The sequence below is a fragment of the Theropithecus gelada genome, chromosome 7a (genome assembly GCF_003255815.1).
Source record: "Theropithecus gelada isolate Dixy chromosome 7a, Tgel_1.0, whole genome shotgun sequence".
In the NCBI taxonomy this organism is placed as follows: Eukaryota; Metazoa; Chordata; class Mammalia; order Primates; family Cercopithecidae; genus Theropithecus; species Theropithecus gelada.
The window spans coordinates 55,889,102-55,901,756 of NC_037674.1; positions in this window are offsets into that span (position 1 = coordinate 55,889,102).

Below are 12,655 nucleotides of genomic sequence, written 5' to 3' on the forward strand. Positions count from 1 at the left end.
ACCTCCAAAGTGGGAAGCATCCCCACATGAGCCAGAGAGAACCACAGGAACTGGTCTTGCTAGATAGCCCTGAGAAAAGGAATTGGACCATTTTGCCCTCCTGCATGAGCTCTGCTTCTGCTGACAGCTGGTCCTGGAGAAGGCTGAAGCAGTTGAGGGAGGTCCACAAGAGGACACTACAGCCTCTGTTCTGAATTTGGAATGGGGGAAACAAGATTGGGGTGGAGGTGAGGAGAAGAGAAGGGAAGGACAAGAGAAGAAAAGGAGAAAAGAAGGTGGGCGAGAGACGAAGGGGAGGGAATTGGTGCAGGACAGTGGGGAATCCACTGGAGAGGAGCTAGCAGGAGTGAGAAAGGGTTCCAGAGATGAGGGTCAGAACTGCACTCTAGTCCTACCACTGGTAGCTGGAAAAGAACCTAATTTGGAGATACCCTCAAGCAGGCAAAGGAAACTTACATTAGTGGAGGGAGGAAGGGAAGGGGCAAGTGACTACTACAATTCCCGAGCCAAGTACCCTGGGCTTATCCCTGATCCCCAGAATCCAAGTCCCTGTCCACAATATCCCTCCGCCTTCTGCATGAAAGCCATTGCAAATTAATGTACCTCTAAGAGGCAAATAACTTCCTCTTAGATTGAACTGCTAGCAAAAGAGCAGTCATTTTTCATCTCTGATTAAAATGTCCATGGAAAAAATTAGAAATAATTCAGCAAAGAGAGCTACCACTCCTGGAGTTACAGAATGCAAAATAAAGTCGAAGGCGGTGGTAAAGGCATGCCCCTCTGCATATCAGAATAACCAGGCTCTTTCCTGCCACTATATATACAGGGTTCATTGCATGGGTGGGGTCACTAGGGTCACCAGAATATGCTCAGGCAACCATAGCAAAAAGGATTCTAAAGAGCCACTTATTCAGTGCTTCTCAAGTGTGCCTTTGTTAGAAGCACTTGCTAGCACAACAAATCAGCCTTTTTTTTTTCTGGAAATTCTGGTTCAGTACATCTAGGATAGTACCAGAAAAATCAACACTTTTAAACAACAGCCTAAGGTGGTTCTTATGATGTGGCAAGGAGTTGATTTTGTCCAGTGCATCTTACATTCAAATCACCCGAAGAGATTAAAAACCATTATCAGGGAGTTCCATTTCTGCCTTTGATAGGCTAACATATTCAGATCAACTCTACTACCAAGAACAAATAGAAATGCCCTGTTTGAACACATCAGAGAGCTATCAAATGTGGTGAGGTCTTAAGGCACCAAGATCTCAGAGAGAAAGAAAGCACAGAACTGAACCTGATACTTGGCACAGCTTTTTGCCTCAAAGCATTTGTTGATTCTTAAGAAAAAGTTAAAAGCTGAGAAGTTGTGCTTGTAGGAACTGATCAGCGAAGAAGCCAAGAGGAGAAATGAAGTAGAAACTGGCAGCCAGGAGGCTACAAAGCTAAGCAGAGCTTTGCTGCCCCACCATCCTGGGGAAACAAAAATAGTTCAGCCATCGCCAAAAAGGAGCGGCCCTGGTATGCAACCCAAGCTTTCAGAAGGAACTCCTGAAGACTGGGAATAAGGACTAACCCAAAATTAGCCAGTATTCACAAAGACTAAAGCCTGGCTCCAAATCTGCTCAATCCCAGACTGGATTATAACAATCTGCCCCTATCCTAACTTCCAAAAGCAGAAGTAAATGCTCTAAGGGGAAAATAGCATCATCCAGATGCTCAAATTCTCTCTTCAGTTTTTCATACACAATGCCTGACATTTCAATAAAAAGTTACAAAAACAAGACCAGGTGTGGTGGCTCTCACGTCTGTAATCCCAGCACTTTGGGAGGCCGAGGTGCGCAGATCACAAGGTCAGGAGATCAAGACCATCTTGGACAACGTGGTGAAACCCTGTCTCAACTAAAAATACAAAAAAAATTAGCCAGGTGTGGTGGCATGTGCCTGTAGGCCCAGATACTTGGGAGGCTGAGGCAGGAAAATCGCTTGAACCTGGGAGGTGAAGGTTGCAGTGAGCTGAGAGACTGCGCCACTGCACTCCAGCCTGAGCAACAGAGTGAGACTCCATCTAAAACAAAACAAAATTTAAAAACAAAAACTTTTTTAAATAAATGAATTATAAAGCATATTGGGAGATGTGAAAGGCCAGAAACCAAGAGAAAAAATAGACGTAGAAAGAAAAAGCTCTAAGGAGACTCTGATGTTGGAATGATCACACAAAGACTTTCAAAATAACTGATTAATATGTCCAAGAGAAAATTAATTTTAGCAAAGAGTTAAAATCTATTTTAAAAAATCAAATGAAAATTCTAGAACTGAAAAATACAATAATTAAAACTAAGAACTCAATAGATGGGTTTAATAGCAAACTAGACACAGCTGATAAAAAGATCAGTGAATTCAGAGATAGGTCAATAGAAAATATCCACACTGAAAGAATGAGAGGAAAAAATGAATGGAAAATACAGGTGGTAGTAGAAGGGTGTGTATGGAACATAATGGGACATGGCAAGTAGGTCCAACATACATGTAATTGGAGTCCCAGAGAGGAAAACAATAAATGGGTCAGAAACAATTTTTACAGAGAAGATGACTGAGAATTTTCCAACACTGACAAAACATATCAAATCACAGATTCTAGAAGTGTTATGAACCCTAGAGGAGTTCAAAGAAAACCACATTTAGGCACATGCAGTAAAACTGCTAAAAAACAAACACGAAAATCTTAAAAACAACCAAAGTTAAAAAGTAAATCAATTTTTAATTTATTAATCCATTATTTACTTTCATTATGTATTAATGGTCAATTATATCAGAATCTCTGAGAGTTAGGCCAGGGCATGGGGCAAGTCGAGAGGACTTTTTACAAATATACATTCTAGAGCAACATTAGAGATTGTGACTGAGCCAACGTGGGGCAAGGCCCATGAATCAACATTTTCAGCCATCAACAATGGAGTTGATTCTGATGTAGAAGTTCACACACTACACTTCCTCAAACCTAGCTCTGTCCTTCTCCCTTTATAACTAAGGAAACAGAGGCCCAGCCAGGTAAGACTGAGGTCAGCTCAATGTTATACTGTGAATCAATGGCAGGGCCACAGATAGCACATTGTACAGTCACAGGGCAATTCCAAGAAGCAGTTCTCCTAACCTACAGGCATCCTAGTCCACAGCAGGGAAGGCAGGGGCCCCAAGTGCCTGTAAGGATTCTTAGCCACAGGAAAGATATCAGGAAGGGGTTGAAAATACTTGCTCACCTCTACAGGACAGACATGTGTGAGGCACTTTTACAAATCTCTTTTGATTCCAAAAGTGGGCCCAACTCTATACCGTTTATCCAAATTACTATACTGTATTAAATGCTTGATCCATTATCTCTTTTAACCTTTACCACAAGTCTGTGAGGTAGATATTATTATCATTCCTCATTTTATAGAGGCACAGAGAAGTTAAGTGACGCATACAAGGTCACACAGATAAGTGGGGGAGTCAGGAAATGAACCTATTTCGAGTATACATTATTACTCCTCTGTTCTATTGCCCAAATCTGACTCCCCTATCCCACCCACCCACCAATTCTCACACACTAACCCTGCAGGTCAAAGGGTGGTTTATCATCTCCAGCTCTAGGCTGTTTTTGGTCATGGGATAGCCCAACGGAGCAAAAGGAGCACAGGAACTGGAACTGGACCCCTAGGTAATCACCCTAGCACTGCCACTCCACTCTGTGGATTCACCAATGTTCCTTCCCTCCCGTGGTGGTCAATTTCTTCATTTGGAAAAGAGGGGTTTTCATACCTATCTCATGATTGTGGTGAGATTAAATACCTTTGAAAGCGTGTCACTACTCCAAATGTGAGCTCCAGAGTATGGCTGACATGGGAGGGGATAAGTGTGGGCTCTACTGTTCTTGGAAAGACCTGGGCACCGTGTCCCATGGTGGCTGGCTGCATTGTGGATGGCTCCCAAGAAGCTGGAGGCTCAGCCTGCAGAGTGACGCTGTGCTGCCGGCCTGCAGTGTGCCGCAGTGTTCATTTCCGCAAGATCCTACGCCTTCCCGAGGTGAGCTCATGCTCTGTCCACTATCTGCACAGCCGACAATTTCCACATTATTAAATGGCTCGCGTGGCTGCACTTGTTTTATAAAATAGCATGAGCAGCCATGCAGTTATCTATAGGTTTTTCAATAAACTTGGAAATCTGATCATCTCCGTCTCTGAAATTTCCCTTCTGGTGGCTGATGTTGATGAGATTTTTTTTCCCACTTTTATCTAGGCTTTAATAAAAGTCTGATAGATTAAATGGTATGAAAAAAATGCTTTTACAAGTGATAATAATACAGACAGGGATAATTCTGGGCAAAACTGTCAAGAAAATAAAATGAATGAAAATAAAATACCCTCCCTTCTCCTTTTGTTAACTTTCGTCTCCCTGGGGATTGGGACTGTTACCCACCTTCACCCTGAGCTCAGCGTCCTCAGGTAATTTTCTGTGATATTTGGAAATCCTTTATAGCCCCTTTGCCCCTAGAAGAAAACTCCTATTGTGCTGCCTTCTACTAGATAACATGTTGGGGATTTAATAATCACGTGACAAAGATCTTTCCTTTGCAGACAGGCCTATCTCCCTGGGGCTCAAGGGGAAGGATTAGGGAGGAAGAGAGGGGAAGGTCAAGAAGAAGGTCGGGGGTGAGCAATAAGAAGAGAGAAGGAAGAAGAGACAGAAGGATAAAGGGAGGGAGGAAGAGGAAGACGGGTATGGAGGGGGAGAAGGGGAATGTGTAGTAGTTGGAACATCTGCAGAGACTGAAAAAGCAACAAATATAACAACTTGGTGAATGACACAAAGGCTTGTAAGGAAATCAAGAGAAAAGCCAGGTTTGGGGAAAATGTCAGAGTCCAACAGAATAGACTGGCCAGCTGGGGATGGGTTGAATCTTGGGCCTTCATAAGCAGAGAGAATTAAGCCTAAAGGGCATGCCTGAGCTAATAGAGACCCCGGTGGGCCCAGCCCTTCCTTGGAAGGAGCTGATTACTGCAGACCTGTCCTGAAGGGCTGAGCTAAAGCAGCTGCTCTTGCCGTGGCCCAGGGTGTCCTGGTGGGAGGCAAGGTGAGGACTTTGTGGCAGCCTCTTTGGCCATGTGAGGACAGCCTGGTCTAGCAAGCAGGTGTAGGTCCTGCAGGGGAGACCAAAGCTAAGCACCACAGGAAAGGAGCCCTATTCCCAGCCTTCCTGGTGCGGGCCCAGTGTTTGCCCCTTCAAATCTGTCACATTCCCACAGAAGCCTTTGTGAACTCAGGCACATGAGGTAACTCAAGCAACCAGGCCCAAAGTCAGCTGGCAGCTTCAGGACCCCTGTGAGGGCTGGAGAAGAGAGCCAGGAGTCCTCCCCTTCCCCTGCACTCCAAATGAGGAGCAAGTAAAGGGCACTGAAAAGAACATGGGCTTTCAGATTAGAGGACATTTGGTTCCTTGGTTCAAATCCCAAGCCAGCACTTCCTTGGAAGATGGCCTTGGCCTCAGTTTCCTGTTCTATAAAATGGGGACAGTGATACTTCATAGTGTTGTGAAACTAGATATGCTAGTATATGTAAATATATGGCAAGTAGCGGTTCCACACTTCCACTTCCCCAGCTCCATGTGCACACATGGAAGAACCAGAGCAACACACCTATCCTTTCACTCCTCCCCTCACTCCTGCTCACTCTGGGTGGTGAGTTTCACAGAAGGAGCAGAGCATGTCGGATTCAGCCCCATCTGGTTTCTTTCTTTTGGATCTGACCCCCCACAGGAAGAGTGCTCTGTGCCATGCACTGAGCGCCTGCCCTAATGAGTTCTTCTCGTGACTGGTTTGAGAATGGATATGTCTGATGCAGGAGTCTAGTACAAGGATGTAGCTGTATATCCAGGCTACATCCACCAATCCATTATCAATCAAGCTGATTTTCTGACCTAGCCCCATATGACCCGTGTCTGTCTGTCAGGTGGTTCTGAACTCACAGGAGGAACAGTGATATTTGGCGGCTTTCTGATACATAGAAAGTACTTATTAGAAACGGCTACATATGTATCCCCAGAGGCAGGGTCCTTCCACTAAATCTTCTGGTGACTCTCAGTCCACCTGAAGGGACACTTATCCCCCTATATAAATAAGCAAGAATTGGTCAGCAAGCCATAGTCTTCCATTTCAGTTGTATGATGGACCTTGGGAAAAACATCAAGAGTTTTATTTCTAACTTGCCTCTGTCCCAGAATCTTGACACCACTCTGTTCTTTGTCAATGTGTTATCTTAAATGAGCCACCACATCCTCTGCTTAGAGCTCCCATCCTCAGCCCACATATTTATTTGACTTCCTCCAAGAAAACTTCAGATACCATGGTCTGGAAGACACAGGTTGCTTCTCTTTCCTCTCCACTACCCCAGGTAGTTCTGATCACAGGGCCCTGATTCCCAGCCCAAACAAGGCCAATCAGAGGCTCCCTTCCAGGGATTTAAATATGGAGCAGAGATACCCTGGTGGTACCCTGAGAGGTTTAAGAGGTTTAAAAGTTTCTACCACTAAGATCTCTGGGGCTCCCCTGCTTTGTGTCCTTCCTGCTGCCTATGTTTAGTTTGATTTTGCAAACTCCCCAGTATCATTCTGTTGTAGTTCAAGTTCCCCAGGAAACAGATTGAGCTGGTGATTTTTGTGCAGAAAGAGTACTGGAAAGTGCTTTCAACAACAACACCTGTGAGGGAGGAAAGGAAGCGGGATTGAGCAGAGACTAGGACCTGAAAGGAAATTGTGCACTGCACATAGGCCTCAGCCAATTCCTGGCGAGCTGGAGCTAGGATGGCTCTTCAGAGGTGTCCTGCCTTGAAGCAATGGAGGCTTTGCACCTCCAAAATGACCAGGTATTGGACGTAGGCTGCCACCAAGAAGGGGCTGTAACCTTGGGCAAGGTGGCCCTCTTTAGCCAAGGACAATTGCAGGGGAGGCCTCAGCTCAGAGCTATCTCCAATGAACATCCTGGGGGCTGGAGGAGAGCATACCTCAGTCCTAATGAGGAATCGGGAGGCATGCCACAGCATCTACTACTCCTTCCAATAGCTCTCTTTTTTTCTTAGTCTTTGCATGAAGCTAAGAACCATAACTAATATAGACAAAGTAATCTTAGACTATAGACTCCAATTTAGAGACTACAGACTCCTGCTCTTAGAGACCCTCTTCAACATCTAAATCAAGGTTTATCTGTCCACCTCACATTACCCCCGATTCAAAAACCAGAACAAGAACAAGAACTCACATCAACAGGAACACTGTGCAAGCTGTTAAGCAGTGTGGGGTTCTGCATGGCAATCAGTCTATGACTGTCAGCTTTCCATTTCCAGTAATGATGTGCAGAAGGATGTTAGATGGGACTTCTCCTTTGGTCTAGAGTTTTCCACAAAGCAAGGACAATAAATGACAACTATCCCCATATTCTAAAGAGAGGTAATGAATATGTTTAGACTGGGTCCCCAAAAAAGCAGTACCTGGGACAAGGAATTGCATGCAGAAAGTATTTTGGGAAATGATCCCCAAAAAACAGGAGTGGGGACTGGGAAGAGGGAAACAGAGGGAAGGCCAATTTGAGGGTGAATTATCCACCTGGTTGCCACCATGGGCACAGAAGTTCGCTGCAACTAGCCTGACAATCCTCTCAGGAATGATGGAGAATACACCTCGGAATTGTCTGCGTAAGGGTTGGAAGAGAAGATAATTTATCCACTGGCTTCTAATTCACACTAGCCAAGCATTCATTACCCCTTGAGGTGTTAACTACCACACACTTTCAGGTTTGCACATTCACCAGAATGACTGAGAAGGTCCTTGCAAGGGTCTCACTCAGATGTGACATCCCAGGGTTGAAAATCACACAGGTGAGAAGTGCTGTCTGGCTTCACCTGTATGCAGCCAGTCTGCTGTACCCAATGGCTAGAGGGAAAAAAGTGGTCTGAAAGGATGTAGGTGCAGGATAAGGGGTGTCCAACATATAAATCCATGTAGGATTTACCAACAGAGAGCCAGAATGACTCTTTAGTCACCGCCACCATCCTTCTCCAGGCTGTATTAGAAAAAAAGAGATTAAGCAGACTCTTTGAAGAAAGAGGAATTATAAGTGTAAGGGTGCTGTGACATTTTCCTTCCCCTCCCCACGATTCCCTGCCATGACTCCAAGCCAAGTAAAGGCTGCTTCAGAGCATGGAAGTGTTTGCCAAAAGAGGAATCTCCCTCCTGGCAGAATCAGACACGCTGGTGCTACTATCAGTTCTGGGAGGAGAGCAGCAACAGTTCCTGGGAGAATGTGACATGTGACTTCCAGCACTTGGGGAAGTAGCAGAACTCTGATAGTTGTGGACTGTCTGGAGCAGCCCTCAAGAGTAGCATGGGAGCAGCTGACATTTCCAGTCTGATGGGGCAAGTATGCAGCCAATTACCTATTTAGCCAAGTAGTCACCTTAAGTGGAGCTATTAATAGACTCAAGTCATCCTGAAAGGACTTGGTCAAGAGGGCTGCCAGTTGGGCTAGGGAACTTCAGGGGTGTGCTTCTGTAGGGCAAGATCTGAGCAGAGACTGTCAGAAGTAAGCTAGAGAATGGTGCAATACACACAGTGCCAGCAGAGGTTCTCCACAAAACCCACAAAGGAACTGGAAGAAAATCAGCTGGGCATTTGACATGTAGAAGGCACTGATGGCCAGGTTATACTAGCATTGATTCAGGCCAGCTTTGCCTTTCTCCTTGACTGTCAGAACCTTCAAAGCCCGAAGAAAGGGTGTGGAGCAAGGAAAACGAAATTCTACACCAAGACTACATCGGAGCTGGGAGAGGAGGGGGACATAGAAGAAAGAAACAAGCATAAAGCTGGATAAGAAAAAGAAATTTTGATTTAAGATTGGGCTGAACTTTTTGATCCCTGAAAATGGAACTTCTTTTCATATCTGAAATGTGGCAAAAAAAATAAAAAGATTTTCCCAAAATATGTTCCTGGGCAGGAAAGGCAGATCCAATCGATCTGAAAAAGGATAATTTGATTGTACCTTCCAGGATTGGGAGTCATCCTTGAAACCAGATGCAGGCTGTGGTCCTCACCAGATGTTAGCACCTGGAGGACCAGAAGGCGTATGAGACCAGAGAATATACCAGGGACCAGCTACACACCTGCAGAATACCACTGGCTTGAGGGCTATGCTTCCTCCACCCTATGTGTTTTTTTTTTTTTTTTTTTGAGATGGGGTCTTGATCTGATGCCCAGGCTGGAGTGCAGTGATACAATCTCAGTTCACTGCAGCCTTGACCTCCCAGGCTCAAGTGATCCTCCCACCTCAGCATCCTGAGTAGCTGGGACTATAGGCACGTGCCACCATGCCCAACTAATTGTTTAACTTTGTAGAGACAGGATCTCACTATGTTGCCCAGGCTGCCTATGTAGCGTTGGTGTCAGAAATCATCTCTACCAGACAAAACCTGAGGCACCTGTAGACAACTACATATGATTCTTATGACTGGCAAGAGGGTATTCCAATTTAAGCTGAGCTGCCCCATGTCTGTCTGTGATATCTGCCTATTCTCATATTAAATTGACCTCTGGATAGCAGATTTTAGATCCCCTATAGAAGTGTTCCTCTAATTTTAACATGCAGAAGGCACCCTGGAGTGTTTACGTAAAATGCAAATTTCCAACCACCGTTCCCAGAGATTCTGATTTAAGAGGTAGTCTGTAGAAAACAATTTGAAAAATAGTGCTCTAGAAAACAGTGCTGTCCAATAGAACTTTCTGCGATGACAGAAATAGAGCACTATTCAATATGGTAGACACTAGCCAAATGAGCCTATGTAGCAGTTAAGATGTGGCTACCATCTTAACTGCTTACCAGGGAAGTAAGTTTTAAATTTTATTTAATTTTAATCAATTTAAGTTCAAATTGCCCCATGTGACTAGGGCTTCCACATCGGACAGTGCAGCCTAAAATCTTGTTACTCAAAGTGGGCAGCAAACCATAAGCAGCAGCAGCAGCAGCACCCAGGATTTGTCAGAAATGCAGAATTTCAGGCCCCACTCTAGACACCTCAGACCTACTGATTCAGTATCTGCATTTTATCAAGATCCCCAGGTGATTCACGTGCCAATAAAGGTGAATACTCACTTTCTAGAATATTTTGGTGGTTCACTGACTCTTCCATTCCCGAACCATCCACTATCTGTTAACACAGTTTTCTTATTCTAGACTAATTATCATATTCAATTGTATAAATCTAGTTCTTACCCCGCATTGTTGGTACCTAGCATTATTGGTCTGAAGGGTATAAAAAGTATATGTGTGTGTGCGTGTGTGTGTGCGTGTGTGTGTGCGTGTGCTTGTGTGCGCACATGGAGGAGGGTGAAGAGAAATGGGGATGGGGAGAGAGAGAGAGATAACGCAGGGTTGTAGCCAGGTTGGAAAGGGCCCTATCTGTAAGCTAAGGGTTTGGACTTTATTCCTTGGGCAATAGAGAACCATCAAAAGCTGTTAGGCAGGTAGGTGGCTTGGGCAGAGTTATGTTTTATGAAGATAATCGTGGAAGTATGGAGGACGGCCTGGAGGAGATGGCCACACAGATAACTAATCTCTACTGTCCACTGGTTCTTACATTACCTACAGGGAGCAGGACTTGCTATCTTACCCCTAGATTTGAGGAACAGCAAGTACTTAGGACTTACAGCAATGTATCCATCCTACATGGTCAACATCTACATTATCCCAACCCAGATCTTCAGACTAATATAGTATTCTTTATCTCTAAGCTTGGGAGGAAATAACATTTTTTGCATTTCAATCCTGGAGAGATTATTCCTCTGTGAGAAACCAAATGTTTGCAATTTATAGTAGTGAACTCTTTGGGATCTGACTCACCATTGAAACAATTTGCTTTGAAAGTGTACTTTTTAAACATACTATTTTAAGATTAAAAGGATAAATATGACATTCACGGGACACATAATAATCAAAGCAATAAAATACAATAGGTTTTCCTTCAGATATCTTTTTCACTGGCAATGATGTGGTCTGTTGTCATCATAAGCCTCAATATTAAAAATGGTGGCCAGGCATAGTGATTCACGCCTGTAATCACAGCATTTTGGGAGGCTGAGGTGGGCAGATCATCTGAGGTCAGGAGTTCGAGACCAGCCTGACCAACATGGAGAAACCCCGTCTCTACTAAAAACACAAAATTAGCCTGGCATGGTGGCGCATGCCTGTAATCCCAGCTACTTGGGAGGCTGAGGCAGGAGAATCACTTGAATCCAGGAGGCAGAGGTTGTAGTGAGCTGAAATCACACCATTGCACTCCAGCCTGGGCAACAAGAGTGAAACTCTATCTCAAAAATAAATAAATAAATAAAATAAAAAAACAGTTGCAACTGGTGATGGGAAGAGGGAGAAAATGGAAAGGTGAAGAGTAGGGGACTTAAAAAGTATTTCTAGTTTTTAATCTAGTCTTGGAAATCCTTTGATGTACTGAGATAGATCCTGGCAGCCAGGGGAAGTCTGAAAGGGAAAGACCCACAGGAAAGGGATCTGTTGTTTCCTAGGTGACAGGGGTCTTAAAGGCACTCTGTTCTTAAAAGAATAACTTAAAGAAGTTATTCCACCCAAATACTGCGGGCAAAGTAACAGCCCCAACCGGAGCACTCAGACAGAAGACAAAAAGGCTTGTATCGGGATACAAGTGAACCAGAAAGATGAAGAAATCATGGGGAGGCCAGTACCAGCAAGAGGCTACACACATATACACAGTCAGCACACAAAACAGAGGAGGGACTGATGGAGTTCATGACTCAGTAGCTCAAGCAGAGCCACTAAGTGGAGTGACCAGTGAACCTAACCCATTGGGGTTTGGGAAGAAGACATTAGAACCTCTACTAATATTTACTTTTCATCTTGAAAAGACAAAAAATTGTATTTTGCTAAAAGTTAAAATTTAGATTGACATCAGCCCCTCCCTCCACTTGCAAATCAGAAGGTCCTATGTCAGGTACAATATACAAACTGCGGTGGGAGGTGGCAGGGGTGCAGGAGTTAGATAATGTGGGAAGTGTTTAGTTGATTTCAGCATATTGAGATGCACTGCAGTTCCTAGGTATCTGCCCAGACGCAAGGGCTTACCTATTAGGGAGTTTTCACTAAACAAAGCCACTGGACAAGTAGCTTAAAAAGATTCTTGCAAAGAAACAGCAGACCAAGGATAATTGTAATACAGGTTGAACATCCCAAGTCAAAAAGCCAAAATCTGAAATGCTCCAAAATCCAAAACTTTTTGAGTACCAACGTAAGGCCTAAAGGAAATGTCCTTGGGAGCATTTCAGATTTCAGACTTTCAGTTAGGGATGCTTACCCAGTAAGTTTATAATGCATATATTCCGAAATCCAAAAAATCCCAAATCCAAAATACTTCTGGTCCCAAGATTTCGGAGAAGAGATATTCAGCCTGTAATGCAAGCAAAAATGACAACACTAGCTGATACTTCTGTTTCTGGTGCAAGCTATTCATCAGCCAGGAAAAGAAAACATTAAGTTTTACCAAGAAGTCAGCCAAAAAAATTGAAATTATCACAAAGATTTTTTAAAGTAGGTATCTGTGTTAACCATGG